Here is a 10,763-nt window from a genome sequence, read left to right on the forward strand (position 1 = left end):
GGAGAGCTTGCTTTGGGGAGTCCCTGGAATCCCAGCTGGGATTTAAATCTTCCTTGTTTTGGTGACAGCTCTGTCTGTTTGTTATCAATGGAAACAGTCTTTGGGAATGGTTCCTCCATGCACCAGGGCTGTTTTTTTCCCTGTGGTTAATTGCATTAAAGTGAATTAAGTATCAAAGCAGAGTTCAGCAAGGAAACACACACCTCTTAAAAATGAACAGAATGTTCGCTCTTATTTATACCAATCCACTCTGAGAACTCCTACTAAATGTTAAGTAACTATTATCTTAGAACTAAGCATCTAACAACTTTTCATGAGTTGTGGACACAGAGCATATTTGGGATCAGATTGTTGTGACAGGTGTGACTTGCAAGGTGGTGTAGCGATCAACATTTGGGAAAAGAGATTTTTGTGTTCTTTGACCCTGAACAAATTTGCATACTTACAGGGACTGTAGACCTACTGGTGCTGACAACAGATGGCTCAGAATGTTCTCAGAGGAGAGCGTGAAGTGAAAAGGGAGATAGATAATTGCTGTGATCATGCTGTTGGCCTGGAAGTCAGGAGTTGTTACTGGCTGCGAAATGATGCAAAGAAATTATTTGACCACAATGGACATGTAGTAGTAACAAGGTGAAACTCTTGCCTTTTTCACAGAACTGATAGTGTTTTCAATATTTCACTCTAAACCATTTGCTTAGGAGTGAATGCAAAATCAGAGAGTCCTTTAGTATCCAGTAAAAATGTTATTAATTCAGCTATTTAGCTGGGGTTGAACAAGCCATGCAAATCTGAAAAGGAATGTCTTGTGCATCATTTGTTTGTGCTTAGTTTTTGTGCTTCCTCCCATTTGGTTTGGTGATTTTGCTGAATATATTTGAGAAAGAAATAGAAATGGTGTACTAGTGGAAGCATTTCCAGATGGGTTCTGCGTTACAAGAGGGAATATACTCTGGGATATTTGTGAGAGGTTTATATGCCTATGCACAGAAATAAAGAGTATCCCTGTAAAAGTATCCCTGAAAGTACATTTAGCGTAGGCACTCATAGTAATCCACAGCATACAGCTGAAGGAGTGGAAGGCACTGTGAAAGTGATGCTTCTTAATTGTTGTGTATCTTCACTGCAAGTGCCTTCCTCCAAATAAAATTTGCAAGGAGACAGGAGATGTGGAGTGACAGTGCACTAAGGAATGCATTGCCGTCTCTCAAGTCACATGGCAAGACTTCTGCAGCAGGATTGATCTGTTTTGCTTCTAATCTTATATAGGTAGATCTGGGAAATGCATAAAAAGGGTATTAGAAAATAGAGCATCAAAAAAAAAAAAAACGTGATGTGTTGGCTTTACAAGCTTCCTCCAGGGTATTTGACAGAATCCATAGCTTCATATCTCATTGCACATGTTTAAATAAATATTAAAGACAAGCATTTTTCCTAAGATATGCTAGGGTACAACAGAAAGAATATTAATGTTTTTGCCCCTGGCAAAAGCATTTCATGGCTGTAGTAATCATCTCCAATTATTTGTTAGTGTCATGACTTTTTGGCTATTGTTTATCTAATAGCATTTAAACAGAAGCTTATTTGTGATAAGTTTTTACATTTTTATAGGTTGAAGTCTGTATGTGTTTAACATACATGCAAATTAATTTGGAAAATGGGGGCAAGACACACAGATCAAAACTGGCTGTAAACTGCTGCTGACTTCACAACAGGGAGTTGGGCTTACATGGGTTTTAGTACTTCAGATTCCTTCCCAATCCTTTTATTTCTGATGTAGCAATTGCCAGCAAAAATACATCTTATTTCCCCTTGCTAAGAAAGACCTAAGTGTTCCCTTTCTTTGAGAACATCCAAATTCCCTTAGGCAAACACCCAGGAATGTGTAATTATTTTGAAAAAAAAAAAGCTACTAGGGTAATCCTGCATTCATAACCAATTCCAGAAAATATAGAGACAAATATGAAATATCCTCTGTGTAAAAATTTGGTCTCTAGGTAGATATTTGCACTTGATAGCTATTTGCATATGTACATATTTGGTAGGTAAACATTTTATTTGCACCTCAGATGTATACATACTACTAAAAGGTAGGTATTTTTCCATCTTGTCTTGCTGCAGATACTGCTCTGTGGAGATGACAAATGTATAAATCTCACAGATTTCTCAGAAAGAGAATTCTCAGATACTTTTCTTCGTCCTCAAGAAAAAAACCACAAGGTATTCTCATTCCTCTGTTGAGCATCCTGTAAATGGAAACGGAAATGTTTCTTGGGTAAGTTCCCATTTTTATATTGAAAATGCTGCGGGCCTTGTTCTGTGATATAGTTGCCTTCCTTCTGCCAGTAAATCCCAGAACCATTGCTAAATGTTTTCAGAAGTAAACCTCATGTCTTATCCTTCCACCTTTCCCTCTGGAGGTCAAATGTTTGTAGGATGGGTCTTTAGGCAGGGAAGAAGGGATGCCAAATTCACAGCTGTGCAAATATCCTGTGCCCATGTGTGAAGAACACTTCAAACAGTGCACCCAGGATGTGCCAGAGTTGGTTCAAGATGGACCAAAAATAGATCACACTGCTCCAGAGAGGACTGCCAGCCTGGGCAAATATCTATATTATCCTATCAAATATTATCCTAATGCGGATGCAGCTGGTTATTGATCTTAATGTGGCCCAATTCTTAAGGTCAGTCAGTGAAATCCAAAAACGTAGGATGCAATTAAAATCATTTTTGTTGTTCTATTTTCGTCCCATCATTTGCACTTTCTACTTCTGGTTGAAACAGCAGGCAAAGCGCTGAACCTTTACGGAGAAACCTTCCATTAAAGGTTTTGGTAATGATCTGATATAAATGAATCTGTTAAAATTGCTAATGTATTTATAAACAAGGAAGTATTAACAGAGGCAAGAACCAGGGAGAAGTTTAAAATAGCAAGATTGCCATCTTGTATGTTGTTTGAAGAATGGACTAGCTATGCTCTCCCTTGGTCTTGTTTGCCTACTCAGGTTTTGAGGGAGGGTTGTTTTTTAAGTAAATTTATCCATGACCTGGAGAAGCCTTGGTGGAAGATTCTAAGATCATCCAAAATGTTATTCAGACCCCAGGGCAATGTTTGTTCTATTTCTAAAAAAAAAGCCAAGATATTGGATTATAGCATAGTCCCTGCCATAAATGTAGTGTTTCCTCTCTTTAAAACTGTCAAATTAGGTCATACCACTATTCTGTCCCTTCAACAATCTTTACAACTGAAACCTTCCAGAAGGCAAAAAATTAAATTTCCTGCCTGAGAAGTATTGGGAGAGAAAATCTGCCTTGATTTCTGTTTCTCTTCAGAAGTCCTACCATTGGATACAAAAATGCCAATTGCACTTTAGTTGGTAATATTTGCAATGTGAACTATTAAATGAAAGTTTTAATTCATCAGCCATTGGTAGTAAATCTTTTGATATTATGTGCATTACTTTAGAAACAGTTTTGTAAATCAAATTAAAAGGAAAAAATGCTTTGATGATTAGAAATGCATCTGCAATAGCTCTGTAGGCAGTTCAGCCATATTATAACTCCAGATACATTCCTGTTGCCTGATTGTTCCCTGTGTAATGGTGTTTGTTGTCTGACATGAGAAGCAAGCCTTCTGAGAATGAAAGACTTGTCTTCTGTTTGTAAAGCACTGGCCATACTCGAAGCACTGCAGTGATTTTGTAATTAGTGGCAAACCTTAAGAAATTTCATGTAATGAAATGCTTAACATTCTGTTGGGTTGTTTTTAATTTATTTGAAATTCTGAGGTCTGAATTTTTCGTATCATATTTTGTTGGTTTTTCATAAGTAGCATGCTATAAAACAGTGTCATTTAAAGAAAAAAAAAAAAGCTAGATTAACCAGCTGTGGACAGAGTGTTTGGCAGAACAAAATTTTTGAATTTAACTGTTGAAAAAACTCCATTCTGGAGTTCTGGACTTTTACCATAGAAGAATGAAGTAGAAATTGGATCTGAAAAAAATGACTTTGTATCTTTTCAAGACTAGTGCTTTTTACTTATATGCTATCTGAAATGATTTTGTTTGGGGGAATAAAACAGTAATATATGATCGAAGCACTGAGCTTTCTGACTCTCATTTGGTGCTGGAATGCTAATTATTGGATATGTACCTAATTGCTCCACAATATGAGCTATATGTCATGAAGATGATGTTCTCCTTCTAGCAAGTTTTCAGCTTGAAATGATACAGCAGAAATGGAGGTGCAAAGTAGCATCAAAGAACAAGTCAAAGAATGATAAAAAGATTCCATTACTGAATCTGATATAGATTTGCAACAAAGTAAAAAGTGCTTTTCCAAAGGTGAAAAAATTGCTAGATTTTCTAAAAATATTCCTTTAATTGTGATTTTGTGAAGCGGACCTATAAAGCAGATAAATTCATGTCCAAATCAATTAGTGACATAATAGCAGGCACAAGTGTGGAAGAAAAAGCCTATTTTGAGTGATATTCCTGAAATACAGCAGGTACAGTCATTTTCATATTTGCTAGTTATTAACATTTTTGAAGTCACCAGAGCAACTGATCTATCTCTAATGTAATGCAGTATTTGGAATTATGGTGTTTGTTCTTTGTTTGTTTGTTTTGTAATCCTGTTTGGTGATGAACATTTGCACATTTCTTGGACTTCTTTCAAAAATTTACAAGAAGGTGCTTTGTATGTAGGCTGTGAAAGGCCCCAGAAATTTTCTATACTGGGTTTACTCAGACAAAGTGAAATAAACCTCCAATTCAAAGGTATGACAAACACTATTTCCATACTAGTACTGTACCTTCATCACTTGTGACCTTACTGTTTGATGATTTGGCACAATGCCACAGCATAATTCAGTGATTCCCTGAATATCATGATTCTTTCATGTGGAAAACAATAAAAAGCATATGGTATCAATTATACTTCACTATTTCCCTGAGAATTCAAGCACTAGAAATAAAAAACATTGTCTGAAGACTTTGAATTTCCATTAACCGGAAACAGTTGGTATAAATTATTTTTACTGAAACGGCTTACCAGCCCTGGATAATAAAAGAAAAATAACATTGGCATTTCTTTGACTTCGTAGGTGCAAAATATGTCATGCTCAGAGGGAGCATAAAATTCCAGGTCGGGTAGTGGAATCATTTTATTGAGTATTGCATTTGTCTTGGAGAAGTCTGGAAGAATGGGTTTCCTATGATCTTAATTCCTACAGCATCTCTAAGTATCATGGTGATTTGTGTGATAAAACAAATATACTGGATAATGAATATCATGAACAGCTACAGTAAAAGTAGGACATAAGAGGAGAGGCTTCTAGAATAATAAAACTTTTGGTGTCATTGCAAATGTGTAAATTCTTGCACAGGTGCATTAATACGTTGCAGGTCATTGAAAGAGTAACATTTCATTATCATTTCTCTAAGATCTCTAATTAGGACATAGTTTCTGAGTATCATCCAAGGTGAAAATTCTGAACTGTATCTCTTGACAGTCTCTTTTGAACTCTCTCTGAGGGAGATTCATTCTTTAGGTGTATGTGAGTGCCTGTGAAGGCACAAATTGGTCTTAAGGTTTCAGCTAAAGAATGCACTTAAACACTTCAGAAATCAAAGCTGAGCTATTCAAAGAAATGTTTTTACTAGCAATATATTTCCAAAGCATGGCTTGGTTGGACCTGAGTTTTAGAAATTTCATAGCTGTACATATTTTAGTGCCTTGCTCTCTGAGTATTTTCATTGTAATTGACCGTATAAAAGTCAGTTACAGTGCAAGAGAGGGCTTTTGTTCCTTTGTTCCTTGGTTCAAGACAATTGCTCTGCAGAATCTGGACTCATTCTGATGTGGCAACATTTCTGGTAAATCGCAATCAAGTTTATATTACATTGTTTGTCTTAACTACCAGGATTTATCTTTATTGCCTACTACCACATTTGGTAAGTGGCTTTTTTCCTATTGTTTCCGTAAAAGGAACAACTCTATAAAAGCAGTAGTGTTTACTCAGAGAGAAACTTAAGCTTAACTGATAGTAACTCTCAGAAACCTAAACATAATCTATCTGGGATTGCCATGGTAAAGCAAGAAGTCAATAAAATGCTTGTTAACCAGAAAGGAAAATAGGAAAGTGAGTTAAATTCCAGACTTCTAAATTTTGTACTTGACAAATAGACTGCTATCCATGTTAAATATGACTTAATCAGTAGGGTTGCTTGTATAATTATATACCACCTAGCATTAGGAATTTATGTGCCTGTGGATTTACAGGCACATTTTTAGGTTTATTAGGCAATAGTTATTACTTTCTATTTACATTCTAGAACTGGGGTTGCATGAAACAGAGAATGGAATTTAGCCTTCAAACTTGGTGTAAATCTCACTGGTTGGGTTAGCAAAGGAGAAGGACAAATTAAGTGTGCAAGAATGGCTGAAGTTCAGCAACAAGAGTAGAACTGCAGAATTGTGAAAACAGCAATGCGAAGGAAGGAGTCAACATTAGACTGAAGTCTTTCATCTGTGGATATATGACAACTGTAAAAGTAAGAAATTTGCTGTTGATTAATTAAAAAAAGAAAAAAGAAAAAAAAAAAGCATGATGAGGTCAAAGAAGCCAATAAATCCTTGAAAACTCCAGGTGGACCTCTGTCGGCTTCTGTTAGCATTTGTTGACCAGCAAGGCTTCATTTTCCAAGTCTTTTGTACTGCAGTAAGAATCTTTGCTCTGTTAAAATATGCTATATTCTAAAGCTGTGAGAGTAACAGTAGTGTAGAGAAATGTAAGTGGACAAAAGAACAGTGTCCAATGTATTTGAGATGAACAATTACATTTGAAATGTTGTTGTCTTTGCAGAGGCTCTTGTAGGAGTTCAGAAGAAAGATCTTATCTAGAAGTTTGATAAAAGATTAATGGTGTCCTGTATGCTGCTGAATTCCTTTAGAAACAGCTGATTTTCAAGCCACTGTTCATGTTAGTTTAATGGAGTAGCCATTTTTCTGTGTCCTAGTAAAATACTGTGCCCATGGTGGAGGGAGGTGGCACTAATGTATCCTGTTTTGAATTCAAGCAGAGCTACAAAGGTCTTTTCTCTTAGGGTCTCTGTGCACACCCCCTTCTAAGTATAAGACCAACTGCATAATCCTGGATGTATTTAGTGGTAGGAACCTGGACCTCTTCCTCAAAGCTCAAGGTCTACGAACCCACGTCCTGTTGTTGCCCCTTGATGCTGGCTAAAAGTCTGGTCTGTTATCTCCAATGTGCTCTCTGTGAGGACAGGCCCTTGGTATCCAAATAAACTTGTTTTGCCTGATGTCACTTCCAGTAGCCTGTGGTTTGAATGGTGACAAAGCATCTCTTCTTCCTACTGATTTCTTCTGCAGCTTTATTCCCTTTTAATCTATGAAGAAGGTAAGAATTCTGATCAGAACTTAGACTTAGACTTAGAAATTAGACTTCCAGGGCTGTGCCATAGCATGATTTTCATCCTTTAGTTATGGTTATTTGAAGGTGGGTGCATAGCTGCTCCCAGCTCTTATATCTGAAGCAAATTCAGGCAACACCCATCCGAATTATGAACCTGAGTTTCTTATACTTGCCTGCTTGCCCAAAAAGCTCTTTCCATCTATCCCCAAGAAAAGAAGAGGCACAGGTAATTCACCTGGTAGCAACACTTCTCCACACAGTCCCTTATTTGGGTCTGTTGACCCCTATGCCCAGCTGGCTCACCAGGAAGGAGTATTGCCCTAAAGTGCTTACGTTTAACTGGGAAATCATGAAGGTATAAAGACCCTCCGTCTTCCTTCTTCTGAGAGATGAGTGACACTGGTCTGTTGGGAAATAATGAATTTTCTCTTTTCTAAGGTATTTGGAGACAGAGTTTTCCTGAAGTTAACTACAAATTATACCCACCTTCTCTGGAATAGTCTTAGTTTCAGCATCAATGGCCCAATATAAAAATGTTTTAACTGACATAGCCAAATTTAGTATAGTTAAGAAACCATATGTATTTGCACAAAATTAGAATTTATTGTTATAAAATAGCATATAATATTTAAACTACCATATTTTTTCCAGGCATCTTTCATTAGAGAGACTGATGACTATTACTACAAATATCCCACAGAGTGTTCGATTATGCTGGAAGGAGGATGAAAATGACATGCCAGAAGCTACGCAAGAGAGATGATGCACATTATTCTAATTTTATGAGGTTGTAGATCTTGGGAAAAGGAGAGATTTATAACACCACTCCCTACAATAATTAAGAAAGTGTGTGTATGATTTATGTGTATGTATTGGGAAGATGGGGTAATTTGCTGAAAATATCACAGAAAATAGAATCTCTGAATAAAAATGATCTGTGCAATATGTGTTTTCTCAGGATACCTCAGAAGAATCCAAATATTCTGTACTAGTCATGAGGTAAAAGTTCATTATTCAAATTGAAAAATATCTTTCTGTGCTGCAGAACTCAGCCATTGTTTTCTCTTTCATTTCTCAGTGATTTGGTGCTAGCTAAAAATACATGTCATATTCAATGCCACAGAGTCTGAAAAACACCGCTGATCAGCTGCCAACATAATGTTTTATAAATCTTGTCATCTTAATGTGAGCAGAAATTAGGTAGGGATTTTACTTTAAACTAAGCATAGGCCTGATTTGTCAGGTCATTTAAGTGTAGGCTTGCTGGTATTGCATAAATGTCATTGAAATCACTTTCAGAGATAAAAATTATTTATGTCTTGGAGGGATTATTATTTTGATAATTCAGAAACAGAACAATGGCAATCTTATATGCTTTGTTGACTTGAGATCAGGAACAACTGCGTATGCAGATCTTGAGGTAGAGTTTGTTAAGGCAAGTTATTTAAAAATATTTTTTAAAACTGTTGATACTATATCATGTAATTTTTTCTTCCCTTCATTTACAATTAAAGATTCAGTGTTCAGATGATTATGTGGAAAGTGAAATAGTGCAAGCTATTTGAAACAAATATGAAGTTTGCTTTCTTTGATATTTTACGTTGCACTCGTTCCAAGAACACATAGGGGAAGCAAGCTCTCAGTAAGAATAAAATACAATTTCTAGGGAAAGTTGTAGATAAAATCTGGCTGGTTTCAAAAGGAGGAGCAGGGGCAGTAAATTAATACTTTATGTTCTCTATGTTAGCTAATATCAGACTGTGTTGCAGGAATTCTCATCTGGCAACTTTTTCAACAGAGAAGTAGGTCTTAAGTTTTCTTCTTAAGTAGTTTCCATTTTCTACAGCAAAATCTGGATTTGACTCTGATCTCATTTCTTGTTGTTTTAGGCTAGCAAAATTCCACTGATGTTGAATAATAGTATTTGTTCTAATACAGGATTTCATTAGGAAATTAAAAATGGCACTGTTGTGTCCCTTATATGTCCCATTGTTTGTATTCGGGGTGAACATCAAAACTGCAGGTCTGATTTTTAGCTTCTTCCTGTAGAGCATCAATGGACTGCTTATTAATTTAGAGTCTAAATTAACGTGAAAACTGGCTTCATTACCTTATTCAAAGTTCATTTATTTCTATGATTCTATTCTAATGGTGGGACACCCACTAATGGTAGTGACCTATTGCCTCTCATAATTATTGTTAATCTAATACTCTGTGCTTAAAGTGTGGGAGCAGCTAGCAGTCTGGGCTCATGCAAAAGTGTTTGGAATTTATTATTTTTTTTTGGTCCCAAAAAGACATAAGGAAACAACAAACAAAAAGGTTTCATTTGCTGGTGCTGTGGTTTAACCCGGCTGGCAGCTAAACACCACACCAGCCGTTCGCTCACCCTCCCACCTCCCTCTCTGGGATGGGGGAGAGAAACGGGAAAGTGAAGCCTGTGAGTTGAGATAAAGACAGTTTATTAAGACAGGAAAATAATAATAACAATAATAATAATAGTGATAATGATAATAGTATTAACAATAATAAGGTGTAAAAAACAAGTGATGCACAATGCAATTGCTCACCACACGCTGACCGATGCCCAGCCTATCCCCGAGCAGCCGGCCCCCCCCACCCCGGCCAGCCACCCCTATATATTGTTTAGCATGACGTCAGATGGTATGGAATACCCCTTTGGCCAGTTTGGGTCAGCTGTCCTGGGTCTGTCCCCTCCCAGCTCCTGCTGCACCCCCAGCCTGCTCGCTGGCAGGACAGAGCGAGAAGCCGAAAAGTCCTTGGCCTGGTGTAAACACTGCTCTGCAACAATTAAAACATCAGCATGTTATCAGCGCTCTTCTCATCCTAATCCAAAACATAGCACCCTACCAGCTACTATGAGGAAAATTAACTCTGTCCTAACTGGAACCAGGACAGCTGGCTTGGAACAAGAGAGCAGAGCAGAATTAAAACTGTGTGGTATCTACATATAAATATGAAATATAAATATGAAAATCACAGAATCGAAGGGGTTGGAAGGAACCTCAAAAGATCATCGGGTCCAACCCCCCTGCCAAAGCAGGCTCCTTAGAGCAGGCTGCCCAGGTAGGCGTCCAGACGTGCCTTGAATATCTCCAGAGAGGGAGACTCCACAACCTCCCTGGGCAGCCTGTTCCAGTGCTCTGTCACCCTCACTGTGAAGAAGTTCTTTCGCATGCTGGTGCGGAACTTCCTGTGCTCTATCTTGTGGCCATTGCCCCTTGTCCTGTCCCCACAAACCACTGAGAAGAGGTTGGCCAAATCTCCCACACCTCAGGTATTTATACACATTGATAAGATCCCCTCT

At 37.4% G+C, this 10,763-nt stretch overlaps 1 long non-coding RNA gene across 1 annotated transcript; it reads left to right on the plus strand.

The window, feature by feature from the left end:
• Positions 1-385: 385 nt before the first annotated feature.
• LOC308194992 lies at positions 386-9,890 on the plus strand. Its single transcript, XR_013951123.1, has 3 exons — positions 386-633; positions 2,122-2,275; positions 8,087-9,890. It is a non-coding gene; the product is annotated as an uncharacterized lncRNA (long non-coding RNA).
• The last annotated feature ends 873 nt before the right edge of the window (positions 9,891-10,763 follow it).

Source organism: Anser brachyrhynchus (assembly GCF_964034855.1).
Source record: "Anser brachyrhynchus genome assembly, chromosome: 4".
Lineage (NCBI taxonomy): Eukaryota > Metazoa > Chordata > Aves > Anseriformes > Anatidae > Anser > Anser brachyrhynchus.